The 17,592-nt window shown below is 38.7% G+C and overlaps 1 non-coding gene across 1 annotated transcript; it reads right to left on the reverse strand.

Annotated features, from left to right (window-relative positions):
* Positions 1-5,677: 5,677 nt before the first annotated feature.
* On the reverse strand, positions 5,678-5,750 carry TRNAK-CUU (transfer RNA lysine (anticodon CUU)). The gene has a single exon. It is a non-coding gene; the product is annotated as a tRNA-Lys (tRNA).
* Between the last annotated feature and the right edge of the window lie 11,842 nt (positions 5,751-17,592).

The raw sequence follows: 17,592 nt of genomic DNA on the forward strand, positions 1-17,592 counted from the left end.
AGAATATTTCCCAGAGATAAAGATCAATGGAGCACCTGAATGGTGCAGTTGATAAAGCATCCAACCAACTCTTGGTTTAGGCTTGGGTGTGGTCTCAGGGTAGCGAGATGGAGCACTTTTAGGCTCCGTACTCAGCGTGGAGTCGGCTTGAGATTCTTTTGTTCCCCCTGCCTCCCACTTATGCTCTCTCTCGCAAATAAATAAATAAATCTTTTTATTTTTTATTAAATTTTTAATTTTTTTTTTTAATTTTTAATTTTTTTAAAGATTCTATTTACTTATTCATGAGAGAAACAGAGGGAGAGAGAGGCAGAGACACAGGAGGAGGGAGAAGCAGGCTCCATGCAGGGAGCCCATCCTGGGACTCGATCCCAGGTTTCCAGGATCACGCCCTGGGCCAAAGGCGGTGCCAAACTGCAGAGCCACCCAGGCTGCCCTGTTTTTCTTTTTTTTTTTTTTTTTTTTAAAGGTCAAATCTCCAGTTTATTTATTTTTATTTTTTTTAAAGATTTAATTTATTTATTATTCATGAGAGACACACACAGAGAGAGTCAGAGACACAGGCAGAGGGAGAAGCAGGCTCCATGCAGGGAGCTCGATGTGGGACTGGATCCTGGGACTGCAGAATCATGCCCTTGGCGGAAGGCGGCACTCAACCACTGAGCCACCCAGGCATCCCAAGTCTCCAGTTTAAAAGTGCATATTGAACATGCAATCATGGAATCATTATGTTGTACACCTAAAATTAATATAATCTATGTGTCAATTGTATGTCAATAAAAAAGAACATACTGAAAGCTCAATATAATAAATTTATAAAACAGCAACACTAAGACATGTCAACTTGAAATTTCAGAACACCAAAAAAGAGATGACTCTAGAAACTTTCAAAGGAAAAAAAACCATAAACAGAAGATTGAGAGAATCATGTTGAATTTCTCCACAACACTACATGCTAGAAGATAATGGATCATTGTCCTCAAAATACAGAATTAAAAAATTGTTTTTAACTTAGATATATTTAGACATACATAGTATTAAAATGTTTATACTCTTCATCAGGATGGCATTAGAGGATACATTCTAGCAAAATAGAGGATACACTCTAGCAAAATTATTTATAATAATAAACCCAGAAAGATAAGTCGTCAGATCCGGGAAACTGGATAGTCCAAGGATGACTGCTGTGTAGTAGATCTAGAAAGAAATCAGTACAGATCCAAGTAGGAAGACAAATACCTCCAGGAGGGAGGGCTACGTGGGGAAGAAATGGCAATGATAGCGCAGAAAATGGAATTAACAGGCATTTTACAGAGATCAGAGATTCAAAGAAAACTAAGCAGAGGGGAAAAAAGGGGCAGATGTTAAATATCATTCTACACTTTCAGGCTTAGCAGTAGATAATATTTACATTGAAAACTCTGGAAAGTTGAGGAGGAATCCCATATTTTCTAAATACAGAAAAATGTTTATGCATAAAGATATCCTTTACAGTAATTAATTATAAAATCAAATAGCAAAAATAAACTAAATGTCCACTAACGTGGACATAAACTAATGTCCAGAGAAATAATTAAATAAATCATGACATATCACTTGATGGGATTTAAATTAATAACATTACAACCTTTTCTGCATACCAAGCACTCGTTTTAGAACCTGCCTTGGGAGCAGCCTATTAAATTGAAAGGAGGAATTGAAAAAAGGAGACTGAAAGTTGCTTGCGTGTTATTGTTGTTGGAAACTAAAACTAAATGCCTTGTAGAAATGTCAATCAAGTAAATCCAAAAACAGGCAGCCAAAAACAACTCCAACTAACATGTTGTTAGTCTCTAGTATTGTCTGTATGAAGTAGGAAACAGAAGGTAAATGTTTTGGTAAACCTGTCTCTGATGGCTTTGGGAAGAAAGACACAAGGTTCGGTGATATGATCTTGAAGTGGTAGAGCCTGGAAAGAGACAGATGACTGCGGCATTGCTGACCTACTTCAAGAGTGATTCATTTTGCAATAGGAAACAAGTCAGGAAAGATCTTGCATATAGCGAAGAACAGAGGGCTCACATTCCCCTTTTCCCAGAGCAAGATCCTCAGCCAATCAAAGGATCTGTCCCTCCACCCCAGCAGCCCCAGGCATAAAGTCCTGGCTGTTTCTGAATAGGATCAGTAAGACAAGGAGGCAGGAATCCCTGCAAACCCTACTGGTTGACTCCAAGCCCCAGAGGCTCTGAAATCATCTGCCAGAATGCTGAGCCTTTTATGCAATAGAGCTGTTACATGATTTCAACAGAAATGCCCCAAATGCTTGAAAAGCTGATCAACTTTGGCTCTACATTACATCTAAACCCCCTAAAACAAGACAAACAAAAACACAGTATGAGAAGTACAAGAGTCTGTATTACATTTTCTTAGTTAAGACTATTTTGAAACTGAAACTCCTCCAACTCCCTTTAGCCAAAAAAGAAAATTCGCCATAATGATGCAGGGGAATCTCTTAAACCCATGGATTGGAAACATAGCTGGGAAACCTGGAAGAGAAAACTCTCACAAACCAGACCAAATGCCCTTTTAGTCTCTAGTCTGTCTGTCTCTTTGTCTCCCTTTCTTCTTTTCAACTGCTTTTGACCAATATTTTGAACTCATTGGTTCGATTGTCCTTCACTGCACCAGTCTGGCAAAAATCCCAGCCTGTATCAATCCAACATTTAATATCATCTGTAGGTAGATCTGTGCTGCTATGGACACCTGAAGAAAACCATACTGTGCAGATTGGTATGATTGAGACCAGTATGAATGCATGGTCTCCAATATCCACTGGACCTTTAATACTGCTCAGGGAGTCTTTGGCTCCCCTATTCTGTCCACATGTCCATTCTTCACAGCTCTTCTCTGCTCTTCTCCCACCTCCAATCCCGCTGCCTCTCGCTTATGAGTATGGACTCCCCTCATCTCTTACTTTACAAAGAAAAGGAAGTAGCAGTAATAGATCATTAATAATAACAACAGAAGAAGAATGTATTAATAGAAGAGTGCTCTGTTAGGTCTTACCAACTAACTATTCTTTGATCTCTCTCCTGTTAAATGGACAAGGCATGAGAGAGAGAAAGAGAGAAAAGAGACACAGGCAGAAGGAGAAGCAGGCTCCCCACCGCCCGATACAGGACTCGATCCTGGATCCTGGGATCACGACGTGAGCTGAAGGCAGCTGCCCAACCACTGAGCCACCCAGGGGCCCCCACTCTTTTACATTTTTAATTTAAAATTTTAAAAGTATAGCTTGGGGCCCCTGGGTGGCTCAGTGGTTGAGTATCTGCCTTTGGCTCAGGTCATGATCATGGAGTCCTGGGATTGAGGCCCACATCAGGGTCCTCCTGCCTGTGTCTCTGCTTCTTTCTGTCTCTCTCATGAATAAATAAATAAAATCTAAAAAAAAAAAAAAAAAAGAAGTATGGCTTGAGCATGAACTATTTTAGAATGTGCTAGAGGATATTGTGGTGAACTAGACAGATGTGGTCCCTATGAACTTTCTAGCCTAGGAGACAGACTTTGACTAAAGAATTTTAAGTCTGATTTATGTTAACTAATGGGAAGTACAGGATGCTGTGGAAATACATAGCAAGGAAATTTAACTTTATCTAGGAAGTAAGGGAAGGCCTTCTTGAGGAAGGTAAAATTTAAAGTTGCCACTTAGGAATATGTAATAATTCAATAAGAAGAAAGAGGCTTAAGTTCTATGCAGGCACGAAAATCCGATTGAGATTCCTGTGAAATTTGACAAGTGTATTCTAAAATTGAAACTAAAAATGGGATGCCTGGCTGGCTCAGTCAGTAGAGCATGCAACTCTTGATCTTGGGGTAGTGAGTTCAGGCCCCATGTTGGGTGTACTCTTACTCATATATAAACAAACAAGTAAATAATTAAAATTAAATAAATAAATAAAATTGAAATGATAAAGAATAAGGTTAGGAAGCACCAAAACAATCTGAAGAGGAATAACATAGAGGAACCTGTCCTATAAAGACCTTTTATAAAGTCATAGTAATTAAGACAGTATGGTGCTTGGTACAGCAACGAAACCCTCTCTACGCTTGTGCTTTTCTGCTCATCCTTCAGGACACAGTATGAATTATCACTGCCTCCAGGAAATCTCTGGCTGTTCCTGCCCTCAAAATCTTGAGTACGGGGATCCCTGGGTGACTCAGCGGTTTAGCGCCTGCCTTCGGCCCAGGTGTGATCCTGGAGTCCTAGGATTGAATCCCACATAGGGCTCCCTGCATGGAGCCTGATTCTCCCTCTGCCTGTGTTTCTGCCTCTCTCTCTCTCTCTCTCTCTCTCTGTGTCTCTCATGAATAAATAAATAAAATCTTAAAAAACAAAAACAAAATCTTGACTAGGTATCATCTTGGGGTACTTCCATAGCACACTTACTTCCCTGATACTTAACACATTTACTCCAATATCCGTTTCCCCCACTCACTGTTAGGACAGAGATCATTACTCTTTTTCACTGTCAATCCTCAGCCTACTAGCATTCCTTTAATGGAAGACTTGAAGTACTACCTTAAAGGCAGTGTGAAGACAGTGCTATCCCACCCCACTCCTGCCTATCTCTTGCTACTGTTGACTTTCCAGCCACTCCATTTATTGAAGACGTTAGTACTTTTGGCCATAGTCATATTTTCATAAAGCCAGCCGATTTTAATATCTACAAAGATAATCCATCCAAAATTTGTCTTTGAAGTTTCTTGACATCAGGCAGCCCAGTGGCTCAGCGGTTTAGCACCACCTTCGACCCAGGGCATGATCCTGGAGACCTGGGATCGAGTCCTGCGTCAGGCAACCTGCATGGAGCCTGCTTCTCCCTCTGCCTGTGTCTCTTCCATTCTCTCTCTCTCTCTCTGTGTGTGTCTCTCATAAATAAATAAGTAAAATCATTAAAAAAAAAAAAGGAAAGTACTGAAGTTTCTTGACATCATCTTCTTTCAATAGATTCACTCTACCTCAATGTCTCACTTGGAGGGTCATAAAGTCAACCTTCAAAATCATGAATTCAATCTTTTCTACTGTGGACATAAAGGACATAAAGGAATGTCACCCAAAGGAGAACAAACAGGTTATTTCTTCAGAGCTTGCTATAGCAAAGGAGTCAGCCACCATCACTTGCTTTTGGCAGAGAGAGACTCAATGGCAAGCAAGAAAGCTTTATAGTAAAAAAAAAAGAAGAAGGCTCCAGGTATGTTCTGATTGGTGGTTGTTGGCATGAGGAAGCTGATGGCATTCTAGCTAGAAATGAGACATCTTTAGGGAGCACACGTGGCACTCTCTTGTTCTGAGTTGGAAGAGAGGGCCAATAAATAAATAAACAAATAGGGAGACCAGCAGTCATTGACCAAGTCCTGATCATTCCATGCCCTTTGATGCAGAGGTTACAGTCAGAATTCTATTGCCATATACGGTTTGGTTATTGTCCAATTCCATGTTCATATGGTTTGGCCATTGTCCATGAAAGACTATAGTCAGTCTTCTACTACTCATTAAGCATCATCTTCAATCTTTCCAGTACCTATGCAATTACTCCCTCTTTGATGACTCTTTACCTTATGTTTGGACTAATTGCCATCTCTTACTGGATTTCCTTTTCCTTTCCTTTCTTTTCTTTTCTTTTTTAAGTAGGCTCCATGCCCAATGTGGGGCTTGAACTCATGACCCTGAGATCAAGAGTCACATGCTCTACCAACTGAGCCAGCTAGGCCTCCCTGAATGGATTTTCAACTTCTCCCTATTGGATATTTTCCTTCAATATCCAAGTAAGTTACAATCTTTTCCAACATAAAAAACAAAACAAACAACAAACCCCAATCTGAATTCCATCTTTTCATCTACTAACACACCACTACCCTTTGCAAGCAAACTTCTCAGTTTTTCTTAATTTTTGGATCCATCAGAAGCCTCATTCCCACCTCTTCTCTCTACTTTCTGAGGCAGTCTTTATTCTAAAATTGATGTGTATTGGGGTACCTGGGTGGCTCAGTGGTTGAGTGTCTGCTTTTAACTCAGGGGATGATCCTGGGCTCTTGGGATCAAGTCCTGCATCAGGCTTTCCTCAGGGAGACTGCTTCTCCCTCTGCCTATGTTTCTGGCTTTCTCTCTGTGTCTTTATTCTCATGAATGAATAAATAAATAAAAATCTTTTTTTTTTTTTAGATTTTATTTATTTATTCATGATAGTTACACAGAGAGAGACAGAGAGGCAGAGACACAGGCAGAGGGAGAAGCAGACTCCATGCACCGGGAGCCCGATGTGGGATTCGATCCCAGGTCTCCAGGATCGCGCCCCGGGCCAAAGGCAGGCGCCAAACCACTGCGCCACCCAGGGATCCCAATAAAAATCTTTTTAAACATTAATTAAATTGATGTGTATCATTACCATCTTTTTTTCAAAAAGATTTTATTTATTTATTCATGATAAACATAGAGAGAAAGAGAGACAGAGACATAGGCAGAGGGAGAAGCAGGCTCCATGCAGGAAGCCCAATGTAGCACTCGATCCTGGGACTCTAAGATCACGCCCTGAGCCAAAGGCAGACATTCAACTGCTGAGCTACTCAGGCGTCCCTCATTACCATATTTGTATGTACCTGAATTTTACCATTAGGTTTAACTATACGAAGTTTTAATATTTGATCCTTTGGAAGTATAAAATAAACAATTTCATTTAATTCAAGCAGGTGTAAATGTATGTAAACCTATAAAATATATACTATGGCTTTTTTTTGTTAAAATTTTACATAAATATATCTTTAAAAACTTGTTTTTTCGTGGAGAGGTTGGCAGGGGATGGGATGACTGGGTGATGGGAGCTTAGGGGGGCACTTGACAGGATGAGCGCTGGGTGTTATACTATATGTTGGCAAATCGAACTCCAATAAAAATATATATATTAAAAATAATAAAAAAAATAAAACCTTGCTTATTCAGATGCCTGGGTGGCTCAGTGGTTGAACATCTCTGCCTTTTGCTTAGGTTATGATCACAGGGTCATTGGATCGAGTCCCATATCAGGCTCCTTGTGGGGAGCCTGCTTCTCCCTCTGCTTATATCTGTACCTCTCTCTGTGTCTTTCGTGAAAAAATAAATAAAATCTTTTAAAAAATAAAATAAAAACTTGCCTCTTATGTATAATTACATTTTTAAAATTCTTTATTTGAAATAATTATAGAATCACAGGAGGGAGTAAAGACAATACAGAGAGATCCTGTGAATGCTTCATCCAATTTCCCCCGATAGTTATATTTTATATAACTATAGCACTATATCAAAACCAGAAAAATGACATTGGTACAATGTGTTTTGATAGCTTTATACCACTTTATTATGTGTAACCACTGCAATTGAAATACAGAACTAGGGATCCCTGGGTGGCGCAGTGGTTTGGCGCCTGCCTTTGGCCCAGGGCACCATCCTGGAGACCCGGGATCGAATCCCACATTGGGCTCCCGGTGCATGGAGCCTGCTTCTCCCTCTGCCTGTGTCTCTGCCCCTCTCTCTCTCTCTCTCTCTCTGTGACTATCATGAATTAAAAAAAAATTTTTTTAAAAAAAAAGAAATACAGAACTATTCCATTATCACAGATGTCTCCTTGTGTTCCCCCTTTATAGCTTATATACATACCCTAAAAACTTTCACAACCACTAATTTATTTTCCATTTCAATAATTTTGTCAGTTATAGAAAGTTACATAAATAGAATTGTGCAGCATATGTCCTTTGGGGACTGGATTTTTCACTTATAATAATGCCCTTGTCACATGTATCCCCAGTTTACTCCTTTTTTTTATTACTAAGTATCCCATGGATACTTACCCCATGTACTATTGCTAAGTACATCCATTTTATACCAGTTTATTCAACCAATCACCTATTGAGGGACATTCTGGTGATTTTTGGTTAGGGCAATTACAAATAAAGCTGCTATCAATATCTGTATACAGTTGATATGTGGACATAAATTTTCATTTCTTCATAATAAATGCGTAGCATGCAAGTACTGAGTTGTGTGATTAATATGTTTAATGTATGTGGTTAATGTATGAGCAATCTAGCTTCTCTATATTCTCATCAGCATTCACTATTGTCATTACTTTTTGTTTGTCTATTATGTCTTTTCTTTTTTTTTAATTTTTTAATTTATTTATGATAGGCACACAGTGAGAGAGAGAGAGGCAGAGACACAGGCAGAGGGAGAAGCAGGCTCCATGCACGAGGAGCCCGATGTGGGATTCAATCCCGGGTCTCCAGGATCACGCCCTGGGCCAAAGGCAGGTGCTAAACTGCTGCGCCACCCAGGGATCCCTATTATGTCTTTTCTATTAGATGTGTAGTAATTCTCATTATAGCTTTAATTATCATTTCACTAATGGCTAGTGAAGTTGAACACCTCACTTGCATCAAGATAGTATTTTTTTAGTAATCTCTTCACACCTTTTACTCCTTTCTTTTTTCTTTTTTTTTAATTTATTTATGATAGTCACACAAAGAGAGAGAGAGGCAGAGACACAGGCAGGGGGAGAAGCAGGCTCCATGCAGGGAGCCCGACGTGGGATTCGATCCCGGGTCTCTAGGATCCCGCCCTGGGCCAAAGGCAGGCGCCAAACCGCTGCGCCACCCAGGGATCCCTACTCCTTTCTTTTTTTTAAGATTTTGCTTATTTGTTTTTTTAGAGAGTGTGAGTTGGAGGAGGGGCAAAGGGAGAGGAAGAGAATCTCAAGCAGGTTCCACCCTAAGCTCAGAACCCAATGCAGGGCTCCTTCTCACAACCTTGAGATCATGACCTGAGCCAAAATTGAGAGTCCCACACTTACCTGTTTGAGCCACCCAGGTACCCTTTTTACCTGTTTTCTAACTGGATTTTTTTAATTTTTAATTTTTATTTTTTTAAAGATTTTATTTATTTATTCATGAGTGACACAGAGAAAGAGACAGATACATAGGCAGAGGGAGAAGCAGGCTCCTCACTGGGAGCCCAATGTGGGACTCGATCCTGGACCCCGGGATGATGACCTGAGTCAAAGACAGATGCTCAACCACTGAGCCATCTAGGTATCCCTAATTGGAATTTATTTTTTTTTAATGTTGGGGGTTCTTTATATGTCCTAAATGTAAGTTCTTTATCAGATATGTAGGTTGAAAATCAGAACAAAAGTTTTAATTTTGAAAAAGTCCAGTTTATCAAAATTTTTTACGGGTTCATGTTTTTGGTATAATATTTAAGAATTCTTCATCAAGCCAGGATAGGTTCCAGAGATTTTTCTCCTGTTTTCATCTAGAAGTTTATAGTTTTACATCTTGCTTTTGAATCTGTGATCTGCTTTAAGTTAATTTTTATATTTTGCCATATTGATACTTGTAGTTTAGTACAACTTCTGCACAACTTTTTAGGATAACAGTGTATGACTAAATCACAATGCATCAACTTATTTCCATAAACAGTGCTGCAGTGATCATCTCTGTTCATTATTGGGATATCATTTTGTGCACAGTAGTCCCTTTTCAACTCATTCCAAGAACTTATTTTGTTAATTTTTATCATTGCTCAAGTGAAACATTTTTTCCCTTCAACTCAACACTTCTGGTTTTCTCCTCCTACTTCTTAGGTCACTAGTTTTCAGCTTTTTTTTGGAACTCTTTTTTTTTTTTTTTTTAGATTTCATTTATTTATTAAAGAGAGGCACAGAGAGAGAGAGAGGCAGAGGGAGAAGACAGGCAGAGGGAGAAGAGGGAGAGCAGAGGGAGAACACTTCTGGTTTTCTCCTCCTACTTCTTAGGTCACTAGTTTTCAGCTTTCCTTTGGAACTCTTTTTTTTTTTTTTTTTTTTTTAGATTTTATTTATTTATTAAAGAGAGGCACAGAGAGAGAGAGAGGCAGAGGCAGAGACAGGCAGAGGGAGAAGCAGGCTCCCTGCAAAGAGCCCGACGCAGGACTCCACCCCGGGACTCCAAGATCATGCCCTGGGCTGAAGGTGGCGCTAAACCGCTGAACCACCTGGGCTGCCCTGGAACTTTTTTTTTTTTAAGATTTTATTTATTTGAGAGAGAGACAGAGAGAGAGAGAGAGAGAGAGAGAGAGAGAGAGCACGCCCAAGCAGGGAGAGCAAGAGAGGGAGAAGCAGACTCTCGCTGAGCAGAGACCCTGATGCGGGGCTTGAACCCAGGTTTGATCCCAGGATCCAGGGATAATAACCTGAGCCAAAGGCTGGTACTTAAACTGCTGAGCTACCCAGGTGCCCCTCCTTTGGAACATTTTTACCCAGCTTTGCGACAGTGGAGTCTCCCAGGTTCAGTCATTAGCCCTCTGTTCTTGACCTTGTATACATTTTTCCTTTACACTGTACATTCCATCCATTTCCATGGCTTCAAGTGCCAATTAATTTCTTTACACAAGACTTCTCTTCTGAGCTCTAGATTCTTATCTCTAACTCCTGACTGAACATATCTTCACTCAGATGTCACACATTTGGTTATTTCAAAACTTAACATTGTCAAAAACTCAGTATGTCCATAGCCATATGATAACATAAATCTAATTTTATGCAGTTTTCCAAGTTCCCCCGCACCTTTGAGCCTTTGTGTATGTCACTTTTTTCTGCCCAGAATGCCCTCTCCTTTCTCTTTGCATAACTTTTCTACTCTTTCACCAAGCCTAAATTTAAATATCATTTCTTCAGCAATATCTTCACTAATCATCTCCAAACCAGGGCTATATTCCCCTTTACTTTTCCTTTAGATACCCTATCACAATTACAACTTCAGTATTTTGTTTTTTGTTGTTATTAATATCCATCTTCCCCACTATATGTCTTGCTCACTGTTATATTTCAAACCCTTAGCACAGTGCTTGGTGCATGACAAATGTTTAATAAATATTTGTAGAAAGAAACATAATTTTTAAGTGAATATTTGAGTAGCTGAATAAGTAAATATGTGAATGAAACATTTCAAAAATCTTAAAAATATTTACATCATTGATTCACTAATCACTCTTCTGGACTCATCCTATGTGAACAATACTAAATACAGGCAAAGCTTTATACATAACCATCTTCACTGCAGTCTTCTTATAACGGCAAAATGTATAGATGATCCAAATATTCTATAAGGGAAACATAAGTATATTAAAATTAGGTAACGTATTTCCAAATCTAGTGGACTATTAGAATCCCCTGAGGCACTTTTATAAAAGTAGAGATTTCTGAGTCTCCCTCTGGAGCTACAATATTATGGTCTCTGTGAATGGACACAGGAAAACAGTCCTTAGATTTTTCGATGATTAGCCGAGTTTTGGAACCACTGGGTTTAGTGCAAAGAATATAGATTCTGAAGTAAGACTAACCTTGCTGTTTATCAGCTCTATGACCTCAGGGAAGTAAATTTTCAGACTCCCCTGAGGCACGGTCTCCTCATCTGCAAAATACCAGTCCCTAGGGGTGCTAAGGAATGAATAGGGTGGTGTCTGTAAGGAATTTGACATGCGTGCATGTTAAGTAATTTGCTATTGGTGTTAAGGTACATTGGCACTATAGAATATTCTACAGCTACCAAAATAATCTCTCTGAAAAAATTCTTATCTTCCTATGACTTTGAGTCCTAGAAAAAAGGACATGGTACACTCAAACTGGGTAGTTTCAGGGGATTTAATAAAGGGATTATTTACAAAAGGCTAGGAGAAACCAGTAAGGATTACTGCAGTACTTTGGGTCTGTCAACAATTGCTACCATTCCTAGGCCTAAAAGAGAGACCCCAGAAAGGGTAAGTATGTGGAGAGAGAAAGGGTCTGACAGGAGCTGGGACCTTCAGTAAGGGACACAGCCAACCCACAGCAATCTTTCAAAGACAGAAATTGAAATAAATACTCTGTTCCCTATTGGCCAAACCTATTTGGAGAACCCAGTAAACCTACTGATGAAGTACTTATTAGTCCACCTCCAGGGACACAAAGCAGCATAAAGAAGGGAGAGGATTAGATTCAGACCAAAGCAGAGTAAGAATAATATATACAAGAATTTCAATTGTATAAAATATCCTTAACACTTAGGTCATAAGTATACATCAACATTTTAATATTGGTTGTTTTGGGGAAGTGGGATTATGGATTACCTTTCTTTACTCTTTCTAATTTTTTGAATATTCTAAAAGTTTCAACCATAAATAATAATAGTTAACATTGATTGAGCACTTACCAGTTTTTGAGGGTTTTTTGTTTTTTGTTTTTTTTTAGGATTTTTCTTTTTTTTTTTTTAAGATTTTATTCATTCATTCATGAGAGATACAGAGAGAGAGAGAGAGAGAGAGAAAGAGAGGCAGAGGGAGACGCAGGCCCCATGCAAGGAGCCTGATGCAGGACTTGATCCGGGGACTCCAGGATCATGCCCTGGGCCGAAGGCAGGCACCAAACCACTGAGCCACCCAGGGATTCCCTAGGATTTTACTTTTAATCTCTACATCAAATGTGAGCTTGAATTTACAACCCTAAGATTAAGAGTCACATGCTCTACTGAGTCAGCCAGGCACTCGTGAGCACTTACTGTTGTATGTGCTTATGTGTATCAATACATATCATCTTTGCAGCAACCCCATAAGTTTGGCACTATTACTATCCTCATTTACAGATGAAGAAATTGTGGCTAGCAAGATTAAGTGACTTATTAGAAGTTACACAGCCACAGCAAATAAACTACGGAGCCATGATTTAGACATCGTTATTCTGCTCTAGAGCCCATGCTTCTAAAAACTTACTATGTTATATTCACACTAGACAAGCAAGAAAGACTTTTACAAAGGAAAAAATTAGTATACTTTGGGTTTTTTCAGTGCCTGCACATATGATCAGGGGTTGGGGTGGGAGAGGGAATCTCTAGCAGAATCTCAAGCAGACTCCAATGTAAGCAAGGAACCCAACATGGTGCTCAATCTCACAAACCTGAGCTGAAATCATGAGTCTGTCACTTAGGTGACTAAACCACCCAGGTGCCCCTGAATAAACTTTGTTTTAAAGAAAAACATTTTATAGTACTTTTTCCTGGTATTCATTTAAAAATAAAAATATAGGGACACCTGGGTGGCTCAGTGGTTGAACGTCTGCCTTTGACTCAGGGCAAGATCCCAGAGTCCCAGGATCCAGTCCCATATCGGGCTTCCTGCATGGAATCTGCTTCTCCCTCTGCCAATGTCTCTTCCTTTCTTTCACTGTGTGTCTCTCATGAATAAATAAATAAAATCTTTAAAAAATATATATATAATACATGTAATACCCATCCTATATATGCTATATAATATTAATATGCAGTTTAGTATATATAGTATAACAGTATAGTAAACATAGTAATGTATAATAAAATAATAAGATTTATATATTTGATTCACTAATCTCACTTCTTTCTTAGTAATAAAATCTCTCTTCTTTCTTAGTAATAAAATCTCTGATTTTCATCTGGGCATGGGGCCACCCAGAATAATGACCGCGTTTTCCAAATTCCCATATAACTATGTGGTATATCTAAATTCTAGACAGTGAGATGTAAGTAGAAGTTATGTATGCAATATCTGAAAGTATTTTTGAAGGGAAAGAGCAAGCATTTCTCCCATTGTCCCTTCTGTTGGCTGGCTAGAATGAGGATATGATGATTGGAGACTAAGCAGCCATTTTATTTATTGTTTTTCTTTTTTTTTTTTTTTTCAGATTTTATTTATTTACTCATGAGAGACACAGAGAGGCAGAGACACAGGCAGAGGGAGAAGCAGGCTCCATGCAGCGAGCCCGACTCGGGACTCCATCCCAGGACCCCAGGGTCACGCCCTGAGCCGAAGACAGATGCCCAACCACTGAGCTGCCAGGAGTCCCCTAAGCAGCCATTTTAGATCATGAGGTTAAAACCACATCTTATGTTTGAGTGAGTAGCGAGGTAAGAAGAATTTGTACTGAAGAAATAAATGTTGGCAAGGATGTGGAGAAAAAAGAACCCTCGTGCACTGTTGATAGGAATACAAACTGGTGCAGCCACTGTGGAAAACAGTATGGAGATTCCTCAAAAAGTTAAAGATAGAGCTATCCTACAATCCAGTAATCACACTATTTGATATCTACCCAAAAAATACAAAAACACTAATTCAAAGAAATACATGTATCTCTATGTTTATAGCAGCATTATTTGCAATAGCCAATTTACGGAAATAGCCCTAGTGTCCATCAGTAGATGAATGGATATAGAAGATGTGGTATATAAATATAATGGAATATTCTTCAGCCATAAAAAAGAAATGAAATCTCGGCATTTGCAACAACATGGTTGGAGCTAGAGAGTATAACGCTAAGCGAGGGCAGCCCGGGTGGCTCAGTGGTTTAGCGCCGCCTTCAGCCCAGGGCCTGATCCTGGAGACCCAGGATCGAGTCCCGCGTCAGGCTCCCTGCATGGAGTCGGCTTCTCCCTCTGCCTGTGTCTCTGCCTCTGTGTGTGTGTGTGTGTGTGTGTGTGTGTGTGTGTCTCATGAATAAATAAATAAAAATCTTAAAAAAAAATGCTAAGCGAAATAAGTCAAACACCATATGATTCCACTCATATGTGGAATTTAAGAAACAAAACAAACGAACAAAGGAAAAAAGAGAGAGAGAGACAAACAGACTCTTATAGAAAACAAACTGATGGTTACCAGAGGGGTACATGGGTGAAATAGGAGATGGGGATTAAGGAGGGCACTTGTCATGATGAGCACTGGGTGATGTATAGAACTGTTGAATTACTATATTATATACCTGAAACTAATATGATATACAGTGGTTATGTTAACTAACTGGAATTAAAATAAAACTTTTTTTTAAAAATCACTCTTTGAACAGATGGCACAATTAATTCTATTTTTTGAAATATGTTTACTTATATAATTATTAAAATGTTGAATATTTCTGGAGTCTAGAGATTATAAGAGCATGCACATCAAAATCCTCTGTGAAGTTTTAATTACTTTATTATGAAATATTACAGACATAAAGAAAGGTACAAATCATAATATAAAGGGCAACCATGTACCCCATACTTTCTTAAGAAATAAAATATTACAATGTTGAAACCTCAGAGTGTTTTTCCCTATTCTTAGTTCTTTCCACTCTACAAAAGGCAGTTTCTATCCTGAAATTAATGATTATCATTCCCATGTACATCTTCATATTTTTACTACCTGCATATATCACTCTAAAGAAAAGTTATGATTGTTTTTGCCTACTTTTAATTTGTATATGATTTATACAAATGAAATAAATTTCTTGGGTTTTTCTGAAATTTGGGGGGGTGCTTAATGTTTTTGAGATATATTCATGTTTGTTCATGTAGCTATACTTCATGCCACTTACTTGTATTTTTAAAAATCTTAGCATCCCATAACTATATTATACTGATCGAAATTAGAAGAGTAGTTGCCTTTGGTAGGCTGGAGCAGACTAGTCTGGACATAAGGGAATTTGAAGATGAATGAAATGTTCTTTATCTTGTTTTGGGTAGTAGTTACTGAGTGTATGTGATTGTCAAAATTTATTGAACCAAACATTTAAGATCTCTGCATTTCATTGTATGCTAACTTTATCTCTATAAAAAATGATTAAAAGCAAACAAGCAAAAACAACAAGAAGAAACTCTAATCTCAGACATTCTAATTTAGTAGGCTGTGCTGGGGATAAACATGAATTTTTTTTTACAAAGTTCTAAATAAGGGACGCCTGGGTGGCTCAGTGGTTGAGCATCTATCTGCCTTTGGCTTAGGTGATGATCTCGGAGTACTGAGTCTTGCATCAGGCTCCCCGCAGGGAGTCTGCTTCTCCCTCTGCCTGTGTCTCTGCTTCTTTCTTTCTGTGTCTTTCATGAATACATAAGTAAAATCTTTAAAAAAAAAAAAAAAAAAACGGTTCTAAAAAATTCTGAGGGACACCCTCAATTGAGTACAACTGCCATAGAATGACACAAGATTGGAGCAGGAATTAGGAAGAAGAGTTATCTGTCAAAGACCTAGGAAACATCTCATGGCATTGTGTGGCCTCCCTAGACTTCTTTATAGTATAGGTGGCAAGTTTTACAAGAGCAGAAATAGCAGTGTTTGACCCCCAAATCAAACATTAATGGCAGCTAGGCCTGACTGCAATAAAGCTAAGATTTTAACGACTTGGTAATGGATAACTTAATTGAATTTTTTCAAGTTTATTTATTTATTTATTTTAAAGTAATCTCTACACCCAACGTGGAACTTAAACCTATGACCCTAAGATCAAGAGTTGTATGATTAAAAAAAAAAAAAAAAGAGTTGTATGATCTTCTGACTAAGCCGGCCAGGCGCTCTACAACTTAACTGAATTTAATTCTTTCTCACACATTGGTGGAGGCACAACTAGGACTATATCTATACCTTATACCTTACATATTTAGGTGCAACGCCTCTTCAGATTATCTAGTTTCCCTCTCATCTCCTTTTTAAATCTTTTATCATTGTTCTCCTATCTTATGTTCCTTTCAGAGTCAAATCAAGAAAGGGATCTCTCAGTTCACCCTTTATATAAGACTTGATTTTTTAAAAATATAATTTCCAATGGACATTCTGCAAAGCTCTTTTGTGCAGAGTGCCATTTTAAAGATAATCTGCCTACTTCTCATAAATTCAGGGATAGGTACCTCTCCAAAGATGCCAATTGAGGGATTAAATTCAACTTAAATTGGATGCACTTTCTGGAAAGGCCCCTAATGTGAAATTCCTTTGTGCATTTTGCCAACGTCTTGGCCAGAGTTTCTGTCTCCATCTCTCATGTTCTCACTTCATTATTGAAAATCCTGAAAATTTCAGCTCTCCTAAAATAGGTGAATGTGAAGATCCTCACTTCACTCAAAATAGCTGCCCAATGAACAATTGATCAAATTGGAATCTATTTATATTTCCATCATAGAAAACATTTTTTTCTCGAGGATCCCTGGGTGGCTCAGTGGTTTGGCTCCTCCTTGGTCCAGGGCATGATCCTGGAGTCCCAGGATCAAGTCCCATGTCAGGCTCCCTGCATGGAGCCTGCTTCTCCCTCTGCCTGTGTCTCTGCCCGTCTCTCTCTATGTTTATCAAGAATAAATAAATAAAATCTTTAAAAAAAAACATTTTTTCTCATTATAAAAGCAACACATGTGTGCATCAATGCATCAATTAGGAGTCTATTATTGCAAGCAACATAACACAAATTGGGCTAACTTAAGCAAAAAAAGAAAGAAAAAGAAAAAAATTTACCTGAAATGTATTGGAGTAGTTCACAAAATCAGAGAAAAAAATACAAGATCTGAAAAGCTGGGTGCAAGGGAAAGGCCAGGAATCTGGAAGTAATAGTCTTTCATGGGCTGCCTTTCCACAAATATTCACTGACCTCCAACTACACGCCTGGCACCACTCTGGGCCCAGTTGAATCAGACATGGGAGGAAAAGAAAAGAGGAGAGTCAAGCAAGACTATATCAAAAAAGAAATGTTTGAAACAGGGCTGAGGGTTTTCCATGTGGCCAAGAGAGCAAACAGCATGGGTAGACAT

Source organism: Canis aureus, chromosome 2 (assembly GCF_053574225.1).
Source record: "Canis aureus isolate CA01 chromosome 2, VMU_Caureus_v.1.0, whole genome shotgun sequence".
In the NCBI taxonomy this organism is placed as follows: Eukaryota; Metazoa; Chordata; class Mammalia; order Carnivora; family Canidae; genus Canis; species Canis aureus.